The following is a 15,524-nucleotide window of genomic DNA, read 5'->3' on the forward strand; positions in this document are numbered from 1 at the left end:
TACTCTTCCCCCGGCTGGCTAAAAACCAGGAATGCTCCCGGGGCACCGTTTCACGCGTCATTTGGCCCATTCCGGCCCAGCCCATTTCATGTTGGGCCTTCTCTCCCGTCTTGGTTTCTCCGGCTTCAGGTTTGTGTCCAGTCCTGTGACACATACTTGATACTTTCCGGTTATTATGTTATCTTAAGGATGGTGTTGTAAAACTTGTAATGCTTGTTTGTATAATTGTATCGACAAAAAGTCAAAAAGTGCATGCTTGTCACCTTTTTCTTTATCATTTTTCTGTGGCTTCCAAATTATTTGGAGGGCATTGTGTCGGAAACCTGTTTAATTCTGTGTTGCTTGACAATTAGACCAGTCTGATCTGATCTGGTATTTCGTTTGAGTATTTTGGTACATGTTGAACTAAGGCACTTTGTTGAAGTGTTTTGATACTCTATGTTAATTATACTAAATTACTCTAGAATAATGTAGGGTGATATAGCTTATCTGGTTGGACTTCATGCACATGGCCATTTTTACGATATAATTCAAGCATATTAGCATGTCCAAAAAACCTTTTTCTGTAACAATGTGTTAATTCTTCATTGCCTTCTTTCTAGCCCTTCTCAATGGAATCCTTGAACAAAGCTATGGCAGAAGCAGAAAGGGCAAGGTCAATTCAAGGCGTGTGTTGATGGAGCAAATGGCTAAGATTTGAGGACTAGGATCTGGTGGAAATGGAGGAAACAAAAACCGTTCATGGACATGGTGGTGGTGGTGGTTCTGATGGCCCAGAGGACGAGTCTTTTAAGCAATCATTATATGAGATGATCCAGATTATGATAGCAACTGTTGCGTTCATGATTTTTTCTGAGAGCATCAGCAAGAAGGATAGCACGCAAGAAGGACTACTACGGAGGATCAGCATCAGCTTCTTCGGAGCCCACGTGGTGGCAACAGCTCGTTCGTCGCATGCATGGAGGAGCTCTGCAGAGGCTATTTGTTGCGCCCGCACGGCGCACGCACAGGAATCGTAGGCCGCACTGTTTTGTCGGCCTCCGAGTTTTCCAGCTGTGGTGATGTAGACGAGCTCACGAGTCTGCTGCTAGTGGGGTCCGGTGCCGTTGGTCGCCCTCATACTGTGTGGACCGTGGTCGTCTGTGTTGGCTACAGAACATAAAAAGATGGGAGAGATTTGTGTCACAGATCAATGAGATGCACGTCTGCCGGTCAATGAGATGCCGGTGGCAACTTGAATGCTACGTCTGACGGATCATAACTGCACATAGAACGTACTATAGAAGCACCAGAAGACGTTGCCACTGCAACTGCAACCTTACCCTGCCAGCATTGGACTTTTCGTGACGAGTATGGTGTCCGATCCGACCGTGTCTTGGTTTCCTGTCTGTGGAATGTGTCTTCATCATTTCACAGAGCTCGTTTCCGTTAGCGGAGTAGTTTTCGTATCCCCGCCGCTAGCTTGGGGGGGGGGGGGGGGGGGGGGGGGGGTGGGGGGGGGGGGGGGGGGTTTGAAGGCTTTCTGGTGGAGAAATTTGTGTATCTGATACGGGTTTGTTCGGTTACATCAATCCAGAGGGGTATTGGAGGGGTTTAAATCCCCGTCTAGTCATTTTTGACTATAAGGGGATTTAATCCCCTTCAATCTCTCTCTGGATTAGTGTAACCGAACATGCCCTGATGTGTTTTGGCTGCACTCTTGATTTTGTCGACCCCAGCCCATCCCCATGAACGCTACGTTTGACTGCAACTGGAAGCCAGTATTATACGCTTCAGCAGTCAGCACCCCGTGATGATCTAGATCTTGGCGGTTTTCTGGTATCTTGATTAGGAAGGAACGCATGCATCATATGATTAACCCGGCGGCACGTCAATTTCATAACAAATTCCAAGTGGGACAGAAACAGATTGTTCTCGCCTCCTATATGATCGAAGCTCCAATCCAAATATCCAATCAAACAGGTCATAAAACAACAGGGTCGTGGTAGGTTTCCTTCCTATAGTGAAGCCGCGATTTCCGGAGGAGACCGAATAAAGCCACCAGCAAGACGAATTAGGAAGCTATATATAAGCACATGCGATGCTATATATCACCGGAAAGCGGAAAGCGAGTTAAACAAACCACCCATCTGGGTAGAGTTAGACACATGTATAGGCTTTGCGACTTTGAGCAGGACATGCCCCGGGCCGGGCCACTTGCACGACGGCGCCCCCCTGAACCGCCGGGTGGAGATTGCAAATTGTATCATCTGTTTGTTTTTATTTAATTTGCCTCCTATGTGCCCCCACTGTACCTATATGCATGCAAGAGCTCCATATAACTAGTTGACTGTTTGCTGTCTTTGTCTCATCTTCTTTTTCTGCATCTCTGTGACTCAATTTTTTTATTGTTGTCTATAAGAATTATTTTGTATTGTTATACACGGTAGACTATACTGTTCGTATAGTGAAGTCTGCATATAGATATGTGTATGGGTAAGCCGCTCGAAGGTAACAAACCAACAGTGGATCAACTGGACGCTAAATGCACTACCAGAATCGCGTTCTTTGCCGAGTGTCTAAGACACTCGGCAAAAACTATTTTACACTCGGCAAAGGCTTTGCCGAGTGTAACACTCGGCAAAGAACACTCGGCAAAGATTTCATCGGCAAAGGGTTCTTTGCCGAGTGCTTTTTTTCAGACACTCGGCAAAGACTTTGCCGAGTGTCAAAAAGCGAGTGGCAAAGAAAAACACTCGGCAAATTAAGAATCGAAAAAATTTAAAAAAACAGCAAAACATTTTTTAAATTCTAGGAACAACTCTCCAACCCTACCCTATTACCTTACCTGTTGCCCTATCATTTTTCACTATTATTTTGAATCAAACTTATATGTTTTGTAAATGGTGAGATTCGAACTCGCAACCTCTCTCTCGCGCATACCCTCCTATACCACTACACTACTACACCAATTATGTATATATTACGTTTCCATTCCCCATGTACTATAACAAATCGAGAGTAATTTGATTATTTAAGGCACTAAATGAGTTCATTTGAAAATGTGACCAACTATAAAGTTGCATAACTTTTTGAGATCTAAAAGTTTTATTTTAATAGTTTCTACATCCGAGACCGTTTATAAAATTTGAATCTTACATTTAAAAACTTCACACGAAATTTTCAATGATAAGATGATTTCAAATTAAAAAATTGTCAACTACAAAGTTTCATTACATTTCAAGACCTACAACTTTTATTTTGGTGGTTTTTCCATCCGAGACAGTTTGAAAAATTCAAATTTCAAAATTCAAACATAGTTTTGCGTAACAAGATGATTTCAAACTAAAACATTGTCAACTACAAAGTTTCATAACTCTTCAATACCTACAACTTTCATGTTGGTGGTTTTTCCTTTCGAAGTCGTTTTCAAAATTTCAAATTTTAAATTTTTTAAATTCAGACGTAGTTTTCGTTGACAATATGACTTGAAATGAAAAAGTTGTCAACTATAAACTTCTATAGCTTCTCAACATCTACAAAGTTTATTTTGGTTGTTTGGTAATTTGTTTATCTCAGATGATGGTTCTAACAATATGCACAAATTCTATACGTCTCTCTCGTAGTTTCATAAACTACGAGAGAGATATATGTTTTATGAACAAATTTATTTTTATTTTGTCATATGAAGAAATGTTCAATATATAAATTGTACATCATGATGAGTTATACAAATTTGTAGTTGAAATTTTTTTCATTTGAATTAATTTACTACTTTAAAATGTGATTTTTAAATTGTCTTTGCCTAGTGTTGGAGAAAAAACACTCGGCAAAGAGCTCTTTGCCGAGTGTTGTATTTGTGACACTCGGCAAAGAGTTTTTTGCCGAGTGTCAAAAAAAGACACTCGGCAAAAAAACTCTTTGCCGAGTGTCAAAAATAAAACACTCGGCAAAGAGCTTCTTCGCCGAGTGTTTTCTTTTACCGAGGGTTTTTTGCGTGGCACTCGGCAAAGAGCTCTTTGCCGAGTGTCCGAAATAAAACACTCGGCAAAGAATTTGACACTTGGTAAAGAGCCAAATTCCGATAGTGATGTCAGAAAAGCCGATATGTACGTTGTAATTATAAGCCTAGACAAGCACTTGTCTAGGTTGGTAACTAAAACAGCGTTCTCTCGGAACTGGTCTAGCTCTAGCTGAAATGGTCATGGAAATGCAAACCCGGAACTGGTCTAGCTGAAGAGAGCGCAAAATGGGGGTGATTAAAAAGATGAGGCGCCGCCGCTGCAGATAAAAATCTCTTTCATCTCGCGACTGCGACTGCGAGTCGCGAACTGCGAGTCGCGAGAGGCGGTGGAAGCGCGTGGACCCCGTCCGTCCGCCTGTGATCGTGTCGTGTGTACTCGTGCATGGCGCGGCGCGCGCTCTGAATGATGAGCTGGAGGCAAAGCCGCCGTCACCGTCGCCGTGGACCGGGACAGGCGGGACAGCGACAACCGGGGCCGTGCCCGCGCGCATTGGGTGCCTGAAATCCCTTCCTGCCTACAGCAGCAGCGAGCCGAGCGCGAGCCCGGTCGGGCTCGGGCGAGCTCTTGGCTCTGTCAACGAGTGCAGTGCAGCCGGTGGTCATGACGGAATGCGAGGGAGGGAGAAGTCACGATTGGGGTCCCTGTTGAATCATGTGAGGTGAACGAGAGCCGCCGAGAGAGACGGGATGGCATGGAATCTGCGGTGCAGGAACAGGGAGCTACTCAAAGACCTGAGTGGGTAACTGTCGATCGGGGACGGCCGTCGATATTGATTCCGCCCAGAAAAAAAAAAGCGAAAGATCGATCGACACGCGTACTATCATTGCATGCATTGCATGCGACGGTTCCCGTCAAGACAAGCGGCTGGCTCGTAGGAGGACTAGAGTACGTAACACGGTTACATTAACGTACTGATGCGTCTAGAACTTCTCGTACTCGAACGGGAAAGAAAAGGCGGATGACCCAATTGTCTGAAGGACTCATGCATGGGCGCCAAACAGAAAGAAGCTTCGGCTTACGTACGTAAACATCGTCGTCATATCATATAGGAGTACCGAAAAACAAGTGCCGTGAGAGAGTGAAACTACATTGCTAACCCGTACTGCTAGCACACACAGATGACGACCTACCTCAGCAAGCATTACTGCTTTCAGAGAGTTAAGATTCCGATCCCCTCTAAGAGCAACTCCAACAGAGCACGCTAAAACACCCCAAAAAAGATTTATTAGCAAAACAGCTCTTTTCAGCGCTCCAACAGTCCATCTATTCCCCCCCCCCACCCAAACCCGAATAACCAGCGCTCGTCCCCGCATATTTCCGCGTCACGACTCCGTCCCCAATCTTGCGCGCGCGCGAAATCTACTATTCCCGTGCCAAAATTTGCTGAAGCAAGTTCGCGTTCGTGCTGGAAGGAGCTGCTCCATGGCGGGATCTGGCTTGAGCGGCGGAGGCAGTACCGGAGGGGGAGGATTGGGCAGCAGTGGAGGAGGCGGACGCGGTCGCGGTCGCGGCTGTGGAGGAGACGGACGCGGTCGCGGCTGTGGAGGAGCAGGGCGATTCGGTGGTGCAGGAGGAGCCGAACATGGTGGAGGAGGCGGACTCGATGTTGGGGCAGGAGGCGGACACGACGGTGGAGGTGGTGGAGGCGGACGCGGCGGCGACTACTGGCAGTGTGGATCAACGTCTGCTCGATCTGCGACTCCTACTGTTCCGGCAAACTCCATTGGCGGTGGGTTCCCCCAAATGCATGTCACCTGCGGAGAAGAAATCGACCTCGACGGTGGACATACCGTGCCAGGCACATTCCATGGTGGACCTTTCCGGCCAGCTGTGCCTGCACATGCGAGAGTCGTCGCAGATCCGTTAGCGTCGACCATGTTCAGCTGCAGGGACGAGTTGCCTTCATCCTTCAACCGAGGGGAAGGTATGAACTGAAGCTTGTCTCGTTGATAGTGGTCAGACCGTCAGACACAAGTTTGATGTAGTCTGAAATGTTAATGACCTGCATATTGTTGATTCAATATAGTGAGCCTTATTGTTCAGTAAATGAATAGGTAGCTTATAGCAGTATAGAAAGAAAAGAAATTGTGCGTACATGCTTTGTTTGAGCATATGAATACAAGACTAGGAATAATATTGCTTATGTGTCGATGTTGCTTGAATATATATCCATTCACTTTGCAAGATAACTTAGTGTGTTCAGTTGTCTCAGTTTGGTTCATGCTTTGTTTGAGCATATATTTTGTCCAGAAGGTTGGCTTCCTGCCTGAACTTGCAGTCACCATGTACCATTTATGTGAGGCATAGTAGACCTGTCTTGACTTTACAGTACCATTTTTTAGATGTAGTTCGAGGGAATGGATACTTTTCAAACATGATGATGGATGACAACATTGAAGGAGAATTTGATAATAATAGCAATACATGTCCTGATATTCAGCCACAATCAATGCAAGTTGGACCAATAGTCCCCACATCGAGGCCAAACCATAAGAGATCAAAAAATTTCAGTGATCAAGAAGATGAAATTTTGGTTTCAGCGTGGTTGAATATCAGTATGGATCCTGTGGTAGGTAAAGATCAAAAAGTAGGAAGGTATTGGTCTCGTATCTACGAATACTTCAATGAACATAAACCATGCCAATCACAACGTACTGTTAATTCTCTAATGCACCAATGGGAGACAATTCAGAAATGTGTTAACAAGTTTTGTGGTTGTTTAACAAGGATTCAGTTAAGACGACAGAGTGATACTACAATGCAAGACATGGTAATTAAACATCATGCAGTATCACATTTTCTTTCATTTTTAGTATTTGAGCCTAACACATGCAAATGTTTTGCCCAGGTTGCACAGGCATGTGCATTGTACAAGTCCGAAGATGAACATGAAAAAGGATTTCAATTCATGCACTGCTGGAATAAGCTCAGATTACAACCCAAATGGCTTGGTAAAGTAGATGATTTGGCTGCTGCTAAACCTTCAAACAAGAAACAGAAGACCACTCGTGAAGGGGATGCCAATGGAACATTACCATATGAAACCAAAGAATCTCAAGTTCAAGTCGTAGAGAATTACCAATTGACCCGGCCTCCCGGGAAGAAAACAGCTAAAGCAGCACTAGTACAAGAGAAGAGGAAAAGTGTGATTGTAGCAATAGAAAATTTGTGGGCAGCAAAGAAAGAAAGTGATGCTGAGAAAGAGCAGAAGAAAGAGGAGAGATTCAATAAAGCATTTGCACTTGAAGTTGATCGAGTTAACACAGAAAAGGCACTTATGGAGGTGAGGAAAGAGGAGATTGAATTACAGAAGCGAAGAGACGAAGAGAGGATAATAAATATGGATCTTAGTGGGTTGACAGAAGAGCAACAGAGTTACTACACGAAGTTGTGAGCTAAGATTTTGGACCAACTTTCTGATGCTTAGGTAAAAATGCCTTGATTCACAATTACTTATTACTTGTGGCTGCAATTATTACTTACACAAATTCCTATCTACTTGTATGTTGCAGGTGCTCACCAATCTACTTGTAGGTTGTATGGTGCTCGACGGTTAGTGCTACCAGTTTACTAGTCTCATATAGTGGAGTCCATTTCAGTGTTTCAGTTGATGTTTACTAGTCTCGAATAGTTCTGTCATTGCTTCAAGTTTATTTACTATTTTCAGTGGATACTTGTTATTTATGATAGTAGTCTCAAATCAGTGGATACTTGCTATTTACCTTTGGGTTCTCTCTTCCTAATTTATTGGCTTTGTTCTTTCTCTAAATTTATGTTCCTATTTGTAAAACGAAGGTGTGTGAATGGGTGTGACGCATGGATTTTAGAAATCATTTTCTGCTGACGCATGGGTTCACTAGAGCACCTTCTATAGTTCTATGGCAGCATGAAGAGCATCATCAGATGCAAATGCAATATCGATCTGTATTTTGGGGTACTAGTTGATGCCTAACGAATGACGCTGGTAGCTGGTGGTCGAACTTTATTTTGCAGCTCCAGGATGCACTACCGGAATTCAGCTCTTTGCTGAGTGCCGGTGTCTTTGCCGAGTGCTTTTTATCGGGCACTCGGCAAAGCCGACTTTGCCGAGCGCCGCACTCGGCAAAGTCTTACGCTCGGTAAAGATCTTATTTACTGAGTGCGGGACACTCGGCACAGCCCAGCACTCGACAAAGACTGCTTTGCCGAGAGTCAAACACTCGGCAAAGGGCCATTAGCGGCCGTCTACAGCTGACGGCCGTCAGTCTTTGCCGAGTGCCTTCTCTAGACACTCGGCAAAGTATATTTTTATTTTTTTTATTTTGTCTCCCAAACTTTTTGTGGTATGTTCCTACACTATGTAGACCTATATTTATCATTTGTGGACAATTATAACAGAGTTTTCAATCGTTAGTAGATTTAGTTCGTTTATTTGAATTTCTTCGGAAAATTCAGATTTGAACTGCAGGTCACTCGAAACTTGGAAAACCGTGCATGCAAAAATGATATTCATGTTACTTACCATAAGTTACGACCGATTCCAGGAGCGTACCGAAAACTTCGAGCAACATGCTCACTAAACATGGTCGTGAACTTGGCATCCACATGTTTAAAAATTGTATAAAACACAAACAAAGTCAGAAAATCATGAAACTTGTCTACGTGTCATGATATCATATGTTAAGGCTGTGATAAAAAATTGAAAAATTTTCGAGAAAACTATGACGCGCTATGTGTACAAACCTAAGAGATCCACATTGAAACTCTATGATTTCATGTGTAGTTCTCTTAGATTTCTACACATTATGTCTCACAACTTTCTCCAAACATTCTAAAATTTTTATCACAGCCTGTACATATGATATCATAACACGTGGACAAGTTTCATGATTTTCTGACTTTGTTTGTGTTTTATAAAAATTTTAAACAGCTAGATGGCAAGTTCACGGCCATGTTGAGTGAGCATGGTGCTCGAAGTTTCCGGTCCGCTCCTGAAATCGGTCGTAACTTGTGCTAAGTAGCATGGATATCATTTTTGCATGCACGGTTTTCCAAGTTTCGAGTGACTTGCAGTTCAAATCTAAATTTTCCGAAGAAATTCAAATAAACGAACTAAATATACTAGCTATTGAAAACACAGTTATAATTGTCCCAAAATGGTACATGTAGGTCTACATAGTGTAGAAACATACCACAAAAAGTTTCATAAATAAAATAAAAAAATTAAAATATATTTTGCCGAGTGCCCCAGCTTGGACACTCGGCAAAGCTTTCTTTGCCGAGTGTCCAAGCTGGGGCACTCGACAAAATATATTTTAATGCTTGTTGTGCGGCACTCGGCAAAGTTTTTGTAAAAACCCTAAGTCTAGTCTTTGCTGAGTGCCAACAGAAAGGCACTCAGCAAAAAAGCCTTTGCCGAGTGCCAGATCAAAGGCACTCGGCAAAGTATATTTTTTAATTTTAAAAAAATCTTTGCCGAGTGCCCGCTATCTTGCACTCGACAAAGACTATTTCGTTGGCAGTAAACCGAGCACCGCCGCACTCTTTCCTCTCACTCTCTCAATCTCACCACTCTCACCCGCCGCTCGCCGCCTCACCGCGCGGACGCCGCCCGGACGCCGCTCGCCGCTCGCCGCCATTCGCACGCCGCTCGCCGCCATTCGCACGCTGCTCGCCCCGTCCCTCCCCGCCATAGCTCGCCGCCCGGACGCCGCCTCGCCGCGCGCGCCACCCGCCTCGTCGCTGCCGCGCCACCCAACCGCTGCCGCGCCGCCCGGACGCCGCCTCGCCGCTCCCCGCCATTCGCACGCCGCCCTGCCCCTCCCCGCCCCTCCCCTCCGTCCTCACGCCGCCACGGTCGCCGCCCATCCACGCTGTCCTTACGCCGCCACGGTCGTCGCCCTCCCCGCGCGCCATCCTCTGGTAAGAGCTGTAACAATCCAAGTTTTAGCATCGTTATAGCAAATTTGTGTAGTCTGTGGTAAAATCTTAGATGTTTGTGAAATGTAGATGTAAATTATATGTTGTGTTTGTGAAATGTAGATGTAAATTATCTGTTTTATGAATGTTTTTAAAATTTAACCATGCCACTAAATAATTATACTTAATTATCTAATATTTGTTTTCATGAACTTAGAACGGATATTGAAGTAAGCACAACCTGTCAACATCTATACTTAATTATCTAAGATTTGTTTTCATGAACTCGGTGGTGTGTCATGTGCTACGACCCGCGGGAAGCCCGGGTCAGGGGTCCTAGTTTTAGTTGTATGCCGATTAGATATGATTGTGTGGCGATAGTAAAATAGTTTCTATATAATGTGATGGTGGATATGGATGTCGATTAAATGTGATTGTCGGCCATCGTGTCGTTGATATATGTGTGGATGTCAGCCATTGTGTTGTCAGTTTTATTTGCAGGTTTTGGAAACCTCCCCGTGCAGGGGAGGTGCTGCCGAAATTTTTTATTGACAGGCTTGTTTATTTTTTGCAGAGGTCTTCCTAGCCGCTGCGGGTCTGCCTGCACCGCGTCGAGTCGCCATAGCACCAACCCGCCACAGCCCCGCTAGCCTGACTCCACCGTCACCCTAGGTATAACCTCAATTTCCGCATCATGGTCGTAGATCACGTAACCCAGTTAGTCGTCTCCCGTTCGAAAGAGAACGATGTAGATATGCAGATCTTTGCATATCTACAAATGTATCAGTTTCGAATTGTCCACGTTTTTTGGACAGCCCGCGGTTGCGTAGATGGTGTTAGTTTCATGCTCTACTCCGGTCCGAGATAGAGTTTCGGCGTCACCTCCCTGTTGTTCTCCGGACAGTACACTCTCCCTGCCAGGACGTGTATCCGGAGAACAGCGGGGAGGTGCTGCCGAAATTCTATCTCAGATCGGAGTAGAGCATGGAAACTAACTCCATCTACGCAACCGCGGGTGGGATTAGGACCTATCATCACCTATTAGAAGGTAGGAACGTAGTGTACATGCATTACATGTCTATATTAAACTATACTCGGTTATATATGTTAGAGGATGGATGACCGTGAGTGGATGTACACGGGCCGCGTTCGACGTAATGATGTCACCCCTGAATGGATTAGGAAGACCGATGCTTTCTTGGAACGGGCATATGGCGAAGCTGCTAAAGGAGCTAGCCTAGTCCCTTGTCCGTGCAGCAAATGTGACAACCGGAAAAGAAAACCAAAGAAGGCCATGGTAGAACATATTTGGAAGAATGGGTTTACGCCGGACTATACTCGGTGGATCTTCCATGGTGAAGCGCATCGCACGAGAGAGGAGGTGGTGAGACAACGCGTCGAGGATTACGATGCTGATGCGGGGGTAGCGGACATGTTGAACGACTATCACGAGGCGCAGTTCGCCGAAGGACGTACGGAGGACGAGCCAGAGGCGACCGCAAAGGCATTCTACGACATGTTTGACGCGGCACAGAAACCCCTTCACGGCAAGACAAAGGTTTCTCAACTGGATGCCATTGGGCGTATAATGGCGTTCAAGTCGCAGTATAGCATGAGTCGAGACGCCTTCGATGGTTTGTTGACAGTTATTGGCAGCCTGCTTCCGGAGGATCACGTTCTGCCAAAGAGCATGTACGAGGCACAGAAACTCCTTCGTGCACTCAAGATGACGTATGAGCAGATACATGCTTGTCCGAAGGGCTGTGTCCTATTTAGGAAAGAACACACTGAGGCAAAGTACTGTCCGAAGTGTAAATCGTCTAGGTTCATGGAGGTAGACTCTGGTGATGGACAGAAGAGGCAGCTCGACATCCCCGTGACAATCATACGCCACCTTCCGTTCATACCGAGGATCCAGCATCTATACATGACAGAGGAATCCGCGAAACAGATGACATGGCACAAAAAAGGCAAACGATACAATCCTGACAAGATGGTTCACGCATCCGATGGTGAAGCATGGACCCACTTTGATGCCATTCACCATGAGAAAGCCAAAGAGGCTCGTAATGTTCGTGTTGCGCTGGCCACAGATGGGTTTAATCCCAATGGAATGACCGCTGCCCCATACACATGTTGGCCCGTGTTCGTTATCCCCATCAATCTCCCCCCCAGCGTATGCTTTCAAAGACAGAACATATTCGTGTCGTTGATAATTCCTGGACACCCGGGGAATAAAATGGGCGTGTACATGGAGCCTTTGATTGATGAATTGGTCCGTGCTTAGGAGGAAGTGAAAGGGAATTAGGCTTACACCTAGTCCCTAATTAATTTTGGTGGTTGAATTGCCCAACACAAATAATTGGACTAACTAGTTTGCCCAAGTGTATAGATTGTACAGGTGTAAAAGGTTCACACTCAGCCAATAAAAAGATCAAGTTTTGGATTCAACAAAGGAGCAAAGAGGCAACCGAAGGCACCTCTGGTCTAGGGGCACCGGACTGTCCGGTGTACACCGGACAGTGTCCGGTGCACCAGAGGACTCCAACTCGAACTCGCCATCTTCGGGAAAATCCAGAGCCAGCGCGCTATAATTCACCGGACTGTCTGGTGTACACCGGACAGTGTCCGGTGCTCCAACGGGACGCGGCTCTGGAACTCGCCAGCCTCGGGATTTTACGAAGGCTGCTCCGCTATAATTCACCGGACATGTCCGGTGTGCACCGGACTGTCCGGTGCATCCTCGGAGCAACGGCTACTTCGGCGCCAACGGCTACCTGCGATGCATTTAATGCGCGCGCAGCGCGCGCAGAAGTCAGGCGCGCCCATACTGGCGCACCGGACAATGAACAGGTGATGTCCGGTGTGCACCGGACATCCAGGCGGGCCCAGAAGTCAGAATCTCCAACGGTCAGAATCCAACGGCATTGGTGACGTGGCTGGGGCACCGGACATGTCCGGTGTGCACCGGACTGTCCGGTGCGCCATCGAACAGACAGCCTCCACCAACGGTCAAGTTTGGTGGTTGGGGCTATAAATACCCCAACCACCCCCACATTCATGGCATCCAAGTTTTCCACTTCTCAACCACTTACAAGAGCTAGGCATTCAATTCTAGACACACCAAAGAGATCAAATCCTCTCCAATTCCACACAAGGCTTTAGTGATTAGCGAGAGAGATTTGCCGTGTTCTTTTGAGCTCTTGCGCTTGGATTGCTTCTTTTTTTTCTCACTTGTTCTTGTGATCAAAACTCCATTGTAATCAAGGCAAGAGGAACCAATTGTGTGGTGGCCCTTGCGGGGAAGTTTTGTTCCCGGCTTTGATTTGAGAAGAGAAGCTCACTCGGTCCGAGGGACCGTTTGAGAGAGGGAAGGGTTGAAAGAGACCCGGCCTTTGTGGCCTCCTCAACGGGGAGTAGGTTTGCGAGAACCGAACCTCGGTAAAACAAATCCGCGTGTCACACTCTTCATTTGCTTGCGATTTGTTTTGCGCCCTCTCTCGCGAACTCGTTTATATTTCTAACGCTAACCCGGCTTGTAGTTGTGTTTATATTTGTAAATTTCAGTTTCGCCCTATTCACCCCCCCTCTAGGCGACTATCAATTGGTATCAGAGCCCGGTGCTTCATTAGAGCCTAACCGCTCGAAGTGATGTCGGGAGATCACGCCAAGAAGGAGATGGAGACGGGCGAAAAGCCCACTACAAGCCACGGGAGCACTTCCTCGGAAGAGTCCCGCACCAAGAGAAAGGAGAAGAAGAAGAGCTCCTCCAACAAAGGGAAGGAGAAGAAATCTTCTTCTCACCACAAAGAGAAGAAGGAAAAATCTTCTTCCCACAAGCCGCATCGGAGTGGGGACAAGCACAAGAGGATGAGGAAAGTGGTCTACTACGAGACCGACACTTCATCAACATCGACCTCCGGCTCCGATGCGCCCTCCGTAACTTCTAAACGCCAAGAGCGTAAGAAGTTTAGTAAGATCCCCCTACGCTACCCTCGCATTTCTAAACATACTCCCTTACTTTTCGTCCCATTAGGCAAACCACCAACTTTTGATGGTGAAGATTATGCTAGGTGGAGTGATTTAATGCGATTTCATCTAACCTCACTCCACAAAAGTATATGGGATGTTGTTGAGTTTGGTGCACAGGTACCATCCGTAGGGGATGAAGACTATGATGAGGATGAGGTGGCCCAAATCGAGCACTTCAACTCTCAAGCAACAACAATACTCCTCGCTTCTCTAAGTAGAGAGGAGTATAACAAAGTACAAGGGTTGAAGAGCGCCAAGGAGGTTTGGGATGTGCTCAAAACCGCGCACGAGGGAGATGAGCTTACAAAGATCACCAAGCGGGAAACGATCGAGGGGGAGCTCGGTCGCTTCCGGCTTCGCAAAGGAGAAGAGCCACAAAACATGTACAACCGGCTCAAGACCTTGGTGAACCAAGTGCGCAACCTCGGGAGCAAAAAGTGGGATGACCACGAGGTGGTTAAGGTTATTCTAAGATCTCTTATTTTCCTTAACCCTACTCAAGTTCAATTAATCCGTGGCAACCCAAGGTATACACTAATGACCCCCGAGGAAGTAATCGGGAATTTTGTAAGTTTTGAGTGCATGATCGAAGGCTCGAGGAAGATCAACGAGCTTGATGATCTCTCCACATCCGAAGCTCAACCCGCCGCATTCAAGGCGACGGAGGAAAAGAAGGAGGAGTCTACACCAAGTAGGCAACCAATCGACGCCTCCAAGCTCGACAATGAGGAAATGGCGCTTGTCATCAAGAGCTTCCGCCAAATCCTCAAACAAAGGAGAGGGAAAGATTACAAGTCCCGCTCCAAGAAGGTTTGCTACAAGTGTGGTAAGCCCGGTCACTTTATAGCTAAATGTCCATTATCAAGTGACAGTGACAGGGGCGACGACAAGAAGGGGAGAAGAAAGGAGAAGAAGAGGTACTACAAGAAGAAGGGCGGCGATGCCCATGTTTGTCGGGAGTGGGAATCCGACGAAAGCTCTAGCGACTCCTCCGACGACGAGGACGCTGCCAACATTGCCGTCACCAAGGGACTTCTCTTCCCCAACGTCGGCCACAAGTGCCTCATGGCAAAGTACGGCAAAAAGAAGGTTAAATCTAAATCCTCCACTAAATATGAATCCTCTAGTGATGATAATGCTAGTGATGAGGAAGATAATTTGCGTACTCTTTTTGCCAACCTCAACATGCAACAAAAAGAAAAACTTAATGAATTGATTAGTGTCATCCATGAAAAGGATGATCTCTTGGACACCCAAGAGGACTTCCTTATTAAAGAAAATAAGAAGCATGTTAAGGTTAAAAATGCTTATGCTCTAGAAATTGAGAAATGTGAAAAACTATCTAGTGAGCTAAGTACTTGCCATGAGACAATAGACAACCTTAGAAATGAAAATGCTAATTTGTTAGCGAAGGTTGATTCTCATGTTTGTAATGTTTCAACTTCTAATCCTAGAGATGCTAATGATGATTTGTTTGCTAGGATTGAAGAATTGAACATTTCTCTTGCTAGCCTTAGAATTGAGAATGAAAAATTGCTTGCTAAGGCTAAAGATTTTGATGTTTGCAATACTACCATTTCCGACCTTAGA

At 45.8% G+C, this 15,524-nt stretch overlaps 1 pseudogene; it reads left to right on the forward strand.

Annotated features, from left to right (window-relative positions):
* The window catches only part of LOC109944153 (uncharacterized), a 104,249-nt pseudogene extending 98,378 nt beyond the window's left edge, over nucleotides 1-5,871 (forward strand).
* Nucleotides 5,872-15,524: the final 9,653 nt, after the last annotated feature.

Source organism: Zea mays, chromosome 2 (genome assembly GCF_902167145.1).
Source record: "Zea mays cultivar B73 chromosome 2, Zm-B73-REFERENCE-NAM-5.0, whole genome shotgun sequence".
Lineage (NCBI taxonomy): Eukaryota > Viridiplantae > Streptophyta > Magnoliopsida > Poales > Poaceae > Zea > Zea mays.